This window comes from Ostrea edulis, chromosome 9, assembly GCF_947568905.1.
Source record: "Ostrea edulis chromosome 9, xbOstEdul1.1, whole genome shotgun sequence".
Taxonomy (NCBI): Eukaryota; Metazoa; Mollusca; class Bivalvia; order Ostreida; family Ostreidae; genus Ostrea; species Ostrea edulis.
This window is the reverse complement of record NC_079172.1, coordinates 10,638,332-10,650,389: the sequence shown is the minus strand read 5'-3', so window position 1 is coordinate 10,650,389 and position 12,058 is coordinate 10,638,332. Positions and strand designations below refer to the sequence as shown.

The window sequence follows — 12,058 nt, the reverse complement described above, 5'->3', positions numbered from 1 at the left end:
GACGAAATTAGTTCCTTTGAAAAAATTTGAAGAAAAAAAATTAGATCCTTTGAAGGAATGTTGAGTAAATCAGTCCCAATCTGTGATATATTTTTTTTCCCCTAATTTGAATGTCAACTGACATGTACTTTGCCTCTATGAATATTATTTTAATTAATATAAATGATGAGTAAATCGGTTCAAAGCTTTATTATTGTTTTACTACCATCAATAGTGAATACATATATGTGTATCTTGTGAATACTGTACTTTATAGGTATATTAAATATAGGTTGACACGTCTACAAGATGGGTATGATTGACACCACTTTGATTTAATGTCGTAGTTAATCAGATATCTATTTATTTGTCATGGGATATGACTTTATTCCAACATTTGTTCTTGGGTGGGAGGGGTCATCACCGAACATTTGGATTGGAGCAGAGGAGAATGAGAAAGAGTCATGACGAGATATCCACTCTCTGGATTTATGTCTGATTTCTAATGGATAAGTAATGTACAGGCTCTTATTGAAACTAGCGACGAGACGTGCTGATGATCAGAATTATGATTGATTGATTGCATATTGTTTAACGTCCCTCTCGAGACGTGAAATGCGGGAGCCCTACAGTAACCATATTGTCTGTCCGTCAACACTTTCTTTGTGACACAATAACTCAAACAGTTTTCATTGTACAGTTTTCAAATTTTGTACAGAAATAATTTACAATAAGAGGAAGGCACCTATAGATTTTGGGGTCATGTCACTTTGTCTGTATGTATGTCATCATCTTTAGTATTATGACTTTCTAAGAGAGATGAATCAATTTGAATTATGGATATGTTGTATTGATATACAAAAATTACAAAAACATAAATTTACAACATTGTGTATGTGTATATTTTTTTTTTTTAAATGTGATATTTAAAAAATGCTTGGTATTACATGTATATTGAATTAAATATACGTCATTCCCAGTCAAAAACTCTCCATCGGGATCGGAATACGAAATTAAATTTCTGTCATCCGGTTGCAAAGTGAAGGTATGTTCAAACGTAATTGCTTATTTGAATTATGTACTAATTGCACATTACACCTAAAAGAACTGTTCTTTTTAATAAAGAAAGTCACAAAATAGATAGAAAATGAGTACCTTATTCATTACTGTTACCGAACTTTCATTGGTGAAAATCTCGAAATGGCGTGTTTCACTGCTTGTTGACGGTAAAGTCCACATTTTCTACATGAGTATTGTGAAATTTGCTTATTATTTTTTTTAGCACATACATGGTATGTTTCTGCTAGGAATAAGGGGCACTGCCTCACCTATGCATGTAAGTACATATTCTATAAATGTCTATTTTTAAAAATGTAGAACACTTCTATCAAATGTGTATGAAAACACTTAAACCCCAGATGTCAGAATTTCCTTTTCCTAGACATGAATATGTCAAATTCATAATCTTTTTCTAAATGTACCACATTTTGTAACAGTTATCCATTTTGAATCCCCCTACAATGGGATTTAGTTGCACTTTGTTGTGGATGAGTGTGTGCCAAACAGAAGTAATTTACACCAGTCTCTCATAAATATGCTCCATAATTCCTTTTTCACAAATTTTCATTCCAATCTATCTTTGAATATTATTAATTCTAACATATATACCAGCCCCAAACATTGCTCTATCAAATACAGATGTCACTTTCCTCTGATAACCCTCAGCTGACCGTGTCAGTTTTTCTAGTTTATTTTGTTATTTTAAGCAACTATTTTCGTATCATATTTTACTTGAGCCGAAACTTTTGATGAATACTTAACATCACGTGGCATGGCTGGATAATGCTTGTAGTTCAAAGAAAATTTGAATTACATTTTGATAAACAATAGATATTTCCAATTCTTTATATGGTAAATGAAGTTCATGTAATTATTTCCTCATTATTAGCATTTACTTTAACTGAATTCCTTCTCATCCGTCTCAAAGTTGCGGATAAAATCTTTCATTAAGGATGCCCATTGAGTGCATCGTTTTATTACAAGCTAATCAAGAGGCTGCTATACTTTACTGAAATATTTACCAATTTTAAGGGGCGTTTGTTCTTGTCGCTTTGAGAGTTATATGAGAGTACGAAAACATATCATTCGTAAAAAAAAAAAAAAAAAAAAAAAAAGATAAGAAAGATGGAACAGAATTAAGACTGTACTTTTTGTGCTTATAATGAGCTGTCCTTAGATATTACAGATACAGATAGGTTATTGTCAAATAATAGGTCCCTAAGTACAACAGATTTGATCAACAACTAAAGGTACCAATGGGCGATGCACAGGGAACATATTGTCATCAATATCATTATCATAGCTATATCCATTTGCATACACCTTTCATTCATGAAAATGTAATTCATAATTTCGAATGTTTGCAATAAAGTAATTTGCGAATAATTTAAGAGGTTTTATAACATTAGTTATAGTTTTCTCCTCTTGGCACTTCATTTTCTGTTTTATTTTAGAACTTTGTCACCGGTCGCGGTACCTCAATGGGTAGTGCGCTCGCTTTGTAGGCGGTAGGCTCGGGTTCGATACTCGACTATTACTGACTCGCTCTTTCGGCAGGCGCCGCTATTAGAAGTGAAAGTCCATTCTATACCCAGAGTTCCCTTTGCTACTCGCACTATACCTCTGTCAACGCTCAAGTTACAGAAATCTTGTAAAAGTTTCAAATATCCAATATATATGTTTTGGACTAAATATTTAGTCATATTATGAAATGCTTTTGGTGCAGTTAGATTGACACTTACTGTAAATTGTTTAAAATCGCTGTTTTCTTATCCTAAATTTGGAACTACTTCGTATTATTCGTATGAATGTAGGACATTCATGTGGTGGAGATTTAATGTAAACATGGGGTCAAAGGTAAGAAAAGCTGTAAAAAAAAAAAAAAACCGATAAAACGTGTAAAATAAGAGACAAACAGCTAAATGGTTAAAATATACTTTAAAAGGACTGAATGGGCTATAAAAGGAGCCTGTTGCCAAAACAATAAAGGGAAAGGAAACGAAAATGACTGTTTATATCATGTCATCATGTTTTCATGTGATTCCAGTCCCGTGGGGATCCGGGTTAGAATAGGTCTTCAGTAACCCTTGCTTGTCGTAAGAGACGACTAAATTGGGTGGTCCTTCGGATGAGACCGCAAAAACTAGGTACTGTGTCACAGCAGGTGTGGCACGATAAAGATTCCTCCCTGCTCAAAGGTTGTAAGCGCCGGGCATAGACCTAAATTTTGCAGCCCTTCACTGGTAATGGTGACGTCTCCATATGAGTGAAATATTCTTGATAGGGACGTTAAACAATATACAACCAAGCGTTGACAGAGGTGTAAGAGAAGCTTGCGTAATGCGCCCTCTGGTGAGAGAATGGTGAAAGTCGAGCGTCTTTCGGATGAGACCTTAAAAGCGATGGTTCCGTGTTACGATAAGAAACCCCTCACTGCCATGATCTTGAGCGTCATGCAGGTCTTTTGCGTCTGTGGTTCGAACCCACCGATCCCTGCTTATAAAGGGGGCGTTTTACTCTGTAAAAAAATGTCCATGTACCAAATACACTGAAATTTAGAGAATTAATGACAAGATCAAACTTTAAAACGTTAATAAAAACTATGTATATTTATTTCTAAAATCCACGAGTTTGTCTGCTGTCCTCCCTAACATGTTTATATATTAAATGTCCGAATCTCTTTCGATGCATTATGCCCCACCTCTATTTGCGCTAATGAATATATACATTGTATGTGCATGTAGTATCTATATAATTGTACCCTTGGCTGAATTGTTTATTTAATAATAGAATCATACTTATGTACCATTGTGAATGGTTTGAGTGAATAAATGAAATGAAATGTGTCACAGTCGGAAATTCTTGTCAAACCCATATTGAGTATCTGAGATATATTCCATAAATGACCCTAAATTCAGATTTGCTCGGTGTCACGCACTGTAAGCACTTTATGACTGGGTACCATATTTTAACATATACTTTTTGTGATATACAAAATCTCAAATGAGAAATTTATGTACACCTATGAATAACATTTTAATGCTGCATAATTGATACTATGTACAAACGACTTGGAATGATGCGAGTCCATCGTCAAAAGTATTACTATCTTAGATCATCCTATTATACTTGTTATAAATAAGGGTACTTTCAAGAAAATTATTTTTCAGATTTCGTGTAGTTGGGTTCCTTTAGTCTAAAACCTTGGTAATGCGAAAGCACATTAGTTATCCCATCTTTTGTTTGGAATCTGTAAACAATCAATTTTCATTTAGCTGAGAGCACATTAAAGTTACTCAGGATCCTTTCTGATAAAAGCATGCATTGCTTTAGTCTTTTGCCATATTTTCAATAATGAATACGTTGAAATTCCTGGTCAGAAATGTGTTTAAGGTACCGCGGTCTGTCTCTTGTGTAGCATCCCTTTCTATGTGATGACGAAAAGTTGTATAAAGATAACTACTGAATTAATTTCATTTTTACAGAATAGATCTAGCAAATTTAGAATCAATTGACCGATTTCGTATATACCCATGCACACAGTGTCTCAAAAAGTCACCGAATTCCACATAAAGACTCAAATGCTAAAGTATAAGAACTTTACAACACATTTGTTAGATATTAAAATATTTAAACTTCTTTTTCTCGATGATAATTTTCAATGCATTTAAAGCATTACTTCATGGCATCATAGTTTAGGACAAATTAATTTGAATTTTAAAAAAAAATCACGATACATTTTCAGATTTACGGTATTGGGAAAGTCTTGTGACACCAAACATTGAAAGTGGTCATATCACGTGGGATTTTTTTTTTAATTTCAGGATTTTAAGATTTTCTGAATAAGTTGGAAATTGTTATAATAGTTTTGCGTTTCATTTAATTTTACTCAAGTATAAATATCACAAAATGTAATGACAAAAAAACTATTATATCTAACCACTGGAACATTCTATGCCAATAATATTTAAACTGCTTAATATTGTCTACAGAAGGTAAGAAAAGTTTTTCTCCGATGTGGTCCTTTCTATGAAATTAATGAATGGGGAAAAAAAGAATTTCTTACCGCCTTTGCGTCGCTCTGAAAGTCAATTCCAAAAAATGAAAACTAGCGAGATTGAATTCGTAAAACAAACTGCAGCAGCAGCCGTGACGGATACCAGTGTGATTTTTCACAGAAATGTTGCTACAGGGAACGCTCGATCGTTCTATTATAGTACAACAACTTCGTCAGATTTCGATCAATGTCGGTGTGCGAGATATGAAAATGTCTTATATTTCTTGCGATATTTGGAGCAGAGGGCGTGTTTTTATTTTAGGAAAGCCTTTTTTCACATGACCAAATATATCTACAAAATAGGTTATCATGGCTAGATGTTCACTATTCCTTTTGCTATCGGCAATGATATCTCCCCATCAGATACTGTATACAAGCCGGGTAATACTCGATTATGCGTTATTGTCAATATAGAAATTAGATGAAAAGTACGTACCTGTCGAAATTGGAAAAATAATTTCACTACTGCCTGACTTAGGCATAAGACGCGTTTCAATGGAATAAAATATGGTTTTCATATGCTAATTTATCTTGATGTGCTACGTACAATGTATAGCAGCAAATACGATTAGTTGAGCAGCCACCCCATCCCCCTTCGCAATCACAAGTGTGGATTTTCATATGTATAAAAACGGAATTTTGATTTACCATTTAATTTTCAATATCTGCTGTAAGAGACAAATTTTAAAGTGAATCTTATACCGATCTTCTCTGGTGATATTCTATTTCCATTTCTGTCGAGGCGCATCCAGAATTTTTTTTTTCAAAGGGATAATCCATCTATGCTATCTTTTTTTTTAGTGAAATATTTTCTAAGCATAAGAGGGATGCAGCCTCCGTAGCCCATTATATTGGTCACTGTCTGAACAAGCATTCTACAATAAGAAGGACGCAAGAAGTTTTCGTGGAAGGGAAATACTTGTAATACCCATGCGTGTATATAATTTAGCGGTATTCATCTTTCAGCATCTTTGATGAAGCAAGAGCGCTAATTCGTGGTTGCACCTAGCACATGAAAATCTCTGTTTATCCATTCTAAGACACAGAACAAGCGCGAAGTCATGGTTGTGCCATACAGTACATTAGCTTTCATTGCGCCTACGCTGAAATAAGTACACATACAAGCTGTCCTTATTAAGAAACCCATACACGGGTTCGCGTGGAATGTAATTAGTGATTTCGCTACTGCATGATAAGTGGCCAGCGAAAGGAAAAGTTACACAGGAGCGATATCTCCCCATTTTATATTCTCCCTCACTTCGTTTGTCCGAATTCACACCAGCTGAAAGCATCATTGTTCGTTGATGACAATGTTTGAAGGTGTTCAAAATTTACTGGGGACATAGTTCTGTGTGTATCGTCAGCCCTAAAACCAATCCATGTTAAGTGATTAATTGACATTCGCGGGAAACTTTCACGGAACCCTACCTCAATTAAAAGCGCATTCTGTCCTGTTGGACTGTTATTGGATTATAAAGAATTTGAGACTACGGTTATAATGGGACACCACCGGTATATACATACCATGGCATACGTTATCATAACTAAATTAATTAGTTTTTAAAGAAATAAACCACTCAATCATTCTATTTATGAAATCAATGGTGTGACAAACAAATACTGTTGTTAATAGATATACGCAATGCGAACAAGATAATTTCTTTTTCTTGTTTTAAAAAAGAAACTGAAAATTGGGTATCTGCGTTCTTGGAGATGTAAATTCACGGGGAAAGTGGTTCAGATGATTCTCATTTGAAACTCTCACACAATTCATATGAATATTTCGCCTGTGTAGAAGATAAAAGGATAATAGCCATCGTGTTTGTTTCATCATGCTGCACTATCCCACCGCAGCCCTGTTTTTGCTGAGAGGGGTCAATTGCACGAGCACTAATGTAGAGATGACAAAAAATGTTATTTATCTAAAATGACGAAAATGGTGAAAAATACATAAACCCTGATAAGGGTTCAGACTAACAGCTAATCACACGTACAATACAAAATGGTACTTCAATAATATACTGACTCCCTATAATTACAGATGTACAGTGTACATGTGTATGCACAATGATATAAACCACATAAAGTATATACAGCAACAAGATGGTAGCTTCATATGCGTGTGAAATATTCACATAGCTAAAGTTATCATTACACGAAAGCTACTAAATACTTAAGGAATAATTTCATTCAGTCTGTTGGCATGAACACAGGCAAGTGTGGATAGCCTGTATAGATCTTATGTACATGCATGTAATACCCCTCCCCCCTTCTAGAATGAAATTATTTTTATACAGAACCAATAATTTAACCAAAACATGCATGTTATTTCCCCACCGATCGCTCTTATAAGTCATTCTGAATAGTCAGTTTTTACCTTCTGTAAGCTTTTGAGGTGACCACTTGTGAGATACTATGTGTAAAGGTGTGCAACAAATTATGTAAGCAAACAGGGGGCTACCTCTTATTGTGGTCTCTTTGACCCAATGTCATCGCCAAACTCGCGTTGCCTGGGTAACCACACATCTGCGCTGGACTCGGCGGCAGTGGAATACAGTTTTGTTTACTGACGAGTCTCGTTTTAATGTGGATTTTGTAGATGGACGTGCTTGTATTTGGAGACGATGGATTGAGCGGTTTCATCCCGAAAACGTCATTCAACGTGACCGCTATTTTGGTTGGAGTGTCATGGTTTGGGGTGGAATCAGTCATGGGAAAACACAGTTCGTCACAGTAAATTGAACTCTGACTTCACAGCGGTATTGTGACAAAGTTATATTTCCTGTAATTGTGCCAGTTTTGCACCATGGTCAAGTAACCATATTCCAACAGGATAACGCTCGACCGCACACCGCGCGACACACCCAAGACGTTTTACGGCATAATATCGACGAACTGGAATGACCTTCAAGGTCACCTCATTTATCACCAATTGAGCATGTGTGGGGCACAATTGATCGACGTGTGAGAGAGCGACGTGACGTCAACAACGAAGCCTATTTGAGTCGTGCGCTTCAGCAGGAATGCAACCCAATCACAATACACGCGCTCCGAAACCTCATCAGAAACACGGAACGTCGATGCATGGATGTGGTCGCTGCTGATGGAAGCCATGCAAAGTATTGAATAACATGTGAATTTTCATACCTTACCGCTTTCTTTTTTCTGTGACATTTTTTAATGTTGAAATATTGATTTAAAGATTATCATGGCATGTTTTCTTTTTTGTTTTGTTTAATGAACTCAAGACATTCATGCATACTAAATACCAATTTCTTATAAATGGTAATGTTGATTATACGATATATTAGATATTACAAGTTGCTAACCTTTTTAGTCCCCTACCGACGAAGTCGACTTTAGGTTTGCGCTCCGTCCGTCGGTCCACCAGTCCAGTTTTCCGCACTTTTTTGTCTCTGTTCTTGCAGATATTTATTTTATATTTGGTATGTCGCTTTACGATCACAAGTTACAGATCAAGTTCGAATTTCGTCTCGGTCCGTTGATTTTTCACTTAGTTATGGCCCTTGGGCTTAGAAAAATAGCATGGATAATCAGTTTTCCAGACTTTTTTTTTTGGTTGTGCTTGCAGATTGCTTTTCCATAACAAGTTACAGATCAAGATCGAATTTCGTCTTGGTCCGTTGATTTTTCACTTAGTTATGGCCCTTGGACTCAGAAAAATAGCATGAATAATCAGTTTTCCAGACTTTGTTTGGTTGTGCTTGCAGATATTCATTTGGTATTTGCTACATTGCTTTTCCATAACAAGTTACAGATCAAGTTCGAATTTCGTCTTGGTCCGTTGATGTTTTACTTAGTTATGGCCCTTGGACTCAGAAAAATAGCATGAATAATCAGTTTTCCAGACTATTTTTTGTTGTGCATGCAGATATTCATTTGATATTTGGTACATTGCTTTTCAATAACAAGTTACAGATCAAGTTTGAATATGGCCCCGGTTTTTCATTTACATGTAGTTATGGCCCTTGGACTTAGGAAAATAGCATGAATTATCAGTTTATATCCAAGTTTCTTATCTCTGTAGATAACAGTACTACATTCATTAAAACTTACAACAATATAGCTAAATTATTCATGATCACCTACAAGTCACAGTTTATTGACTTGGTTAAAGATCTAAACCTAATTATAAATTTGTCTCTTTTCCTGGTCTACTCGTTGATTTCCAACCATTCCTATCCTGGTTCCCCTATTTTCCCTTTTACCATAACCTATATAATGAACTCTGAATATTGTTGTGGTACAGTAATTTTTGCAACCGGTAGGGGACTATGTATTGCCATGCAATACTCTCAGAATGGTTGTTTAAAGAGACACTACAGCTCATTTTGCGTAAAAATCATGAAATCACAATTTTCCCAGCGCTTTTTCAATTTTTGTTGCATTGTTGAATGTATGAACTTTGCGAAAATAACACTTATTTAAAGTCAAAAATTCTCATTTTAACGTAAAATTTAATACTTTTTGATGGCCTATACAAAAAAATATCGAGTCTCCTCCTTTCGGTCTTCAGACGCATGCGCATAGACAGTAAATAGTGAAGCATGTCGTCCATGAGAGAAAGTGTAGTGGATAGATCCAGAATTTTGACAGATTCTGTGAGAAAAGAGGTTAAAATAAAATGAGATAAAACTTGTATGTGAAATAAAATTGACTTTGCGATCAGTATGACTGTTGGAAAACAAAGGGCTAGGAGAAACGATTGTAACTCAGTGGTGGATCTAGGATTTCCGAAGGGGGATGTGAAAATCAAATATTAGCCAAAGTAATCGGCTTTCTGGGTGCAAAATTTGGATTTTCACTCACAATTTGTGGCGAGAGGGAGGGGGATCCTGCCCCCTCCCCCCTAACTCTGCCATTGGGACTAGCCGCGAAGACACTGTTTTAAAAGTAAGTGCTATTTTTATCTGAACACGACACGTGTTAGTTGTAAAAACATCGGTCAATTGGAACATGGAAGGGTTTCTGTTGAAACAATGATTTATATAATTATTTGTTATAAGGAGCAGGGAATAATATACTTGAAAGGTGTGGACCCCTTTGAAGGGGAATTCACAAATAATTTCCTACACAACGCCTTTGCTGTCATTCAAAACCACGTGATGTAAATAAGCATTCAAAAGTCCGAGTCAGCATGAAGAAACCTTTGAATTCCGCACGATCTTCAAAGCGCATTTGAGAGTAAATCGATGCATCCCAATTGTTCAAAATTGTCAGTATCGGTATGATATTTATCATTTTATCAATACGTGTTTTCAAAAACACTTTATTAAATTGTGGAAAATGAGCTGTAGTGTCTCTTTAATCTAAAAATCTGAATCGCTAATATTTCTGAACACATTAAGAAAATATATGGCGACAAAGGGTCACCTTGTCTGCACTCTCTCTGAATATTGATTTTTTAAAAAGAGAAATCACCACCCTGATTGACTGCAGATATGACACCTGTACAAAACAATGAAACGAATAGAATTCCCAAAGTTAAAAAAAGTAAGGGCTTTTTAAAAATATATTCACAAGACACTGTATCAAAAGCTTTTTCAAAATCAATAAGTAATAATAAACCAGGTATATTTTCTTCCTCAGTGTAATGCACAAGCAAGTGCATCGCTTGGGGTCGAATTTACTATATAAAGAGAACTAGTAAATTCGACCCCAAGGGATGCAATTGCCTTTGATATAATGCATAATATCACAGATAAGCCTTGTATTTTCTCCAATATATCTATTGGGAATAAACCTGTTTGATCATGGTTGATTAATTTATCTAGATATCGTTTCACTCTACTAGCCACTGAAGCTGATGCAATTTTATAGACAGTAATCAAAAGAGTGATTAGTCACCAGTCCTTAAATGTTTGTCACCTTTTGGTAGCAATGTAATGATACCTTGTCTTTGTGCAACAGACAAAACATTTGCTATTTCTATATCCATAATTAATAGACCTTACTACAAAAATACCAATATATTTTCAAAACATTTTGAAGAATTCGGCAGAAACCCCATCAGATCCTGGGGATTTATTAGTCCCCTTCGACTTCGTCGGTTTGCGCTCCGTCCGTCTTTCTGTCCGTCAGTCCCGCAAATCAGTTTTCCGGATTTTTATTTTAATGTGCTTATGCAGATATTTATTTGATATTTAGTACATTGCTTTGCCATAACAAGTTACAGATCAAGTTCGAATTTCGTCTCGGTCCGTTGACCTTTCACTAAGTTATGGCCCTTGGACTTAGAAAAATAGCATGAATTATTAGTTTTTCGGACTTTTTTTTTTTTTGACGTGCTTGCAGATAATCATTGATATTTGGAACATTGCTTTGCCATAACAAGTTAAAGATCGAGTTCGAGTTTCATCTCGGTCCATTGATTTTTCACTTAGTTATGGCCCCTGGACTTAGAAAAATATCATTAATTATTAGTTTTCCGAACGTTTTTGATTGTGCTTGCAGATATTCATTTGATATTTAGTACATTGGCATAACAAGTTACAGATCAAGTTCGAATTTCATCTCGGTCCATTGATTTTTAATTAAGTTATGGCCCAAATAACATGAATTATCAGTTTTCGGGACTATTTTTTTTTATGTGCTGGCAGATATTAATTTGATATTTGGTACATTGCTTGGCCATAATAAGTTACCGATCAAGTTCGAATTTTTTCTTGGTTTATAGATTTTTCACTAAGTTATGGCCCTTGGACTTAGAAAAATAACATGAATTGTCAGTTTTCCTAACTTTTTTGTTGGTGGTGTGCGTACAGTTATTCATTTGATATTCAGTAAATCATGATGATTACTTTGCCATAACAAGTTACAGATCGATTTTGAAGTTTTCCTGGTCTAGTCTTTGTACCTGAATAGTAGTTGATTTCCAACTCTGGTTTCCCAATCTTCCCTCCGGTAGGGGACTATGTATTGCATTGCTATGCAATATTGCTA

At 35.3% G+C, this 12,058-nt stretch overlaps 1 protein-coding gene across 1 annotated transcript in view; it reads right to left on the bottom strand.

Moving 5' to 3' along the window:
• LOC125667867 (growth hormone secretagogue receptor type 1-like) overlaps window positions 1-5,284 on the bottom strand; it is a 57,434-nt gene extending 52,150 nt beyond the window's left edge. Inside the window, exon 1 of the mRNA XM_048901535.2 lies at window positions 5,105-5,284. The gene's annotated coding sequence lies outside the window, so the exon portion shown is untranslated. The remainder of the gene's footprint in view (window positions 1-5,104) is intronic.
• Between the last annotated feature and the right edge of the window lie 6,774 nt (window positions 5,285-12,058).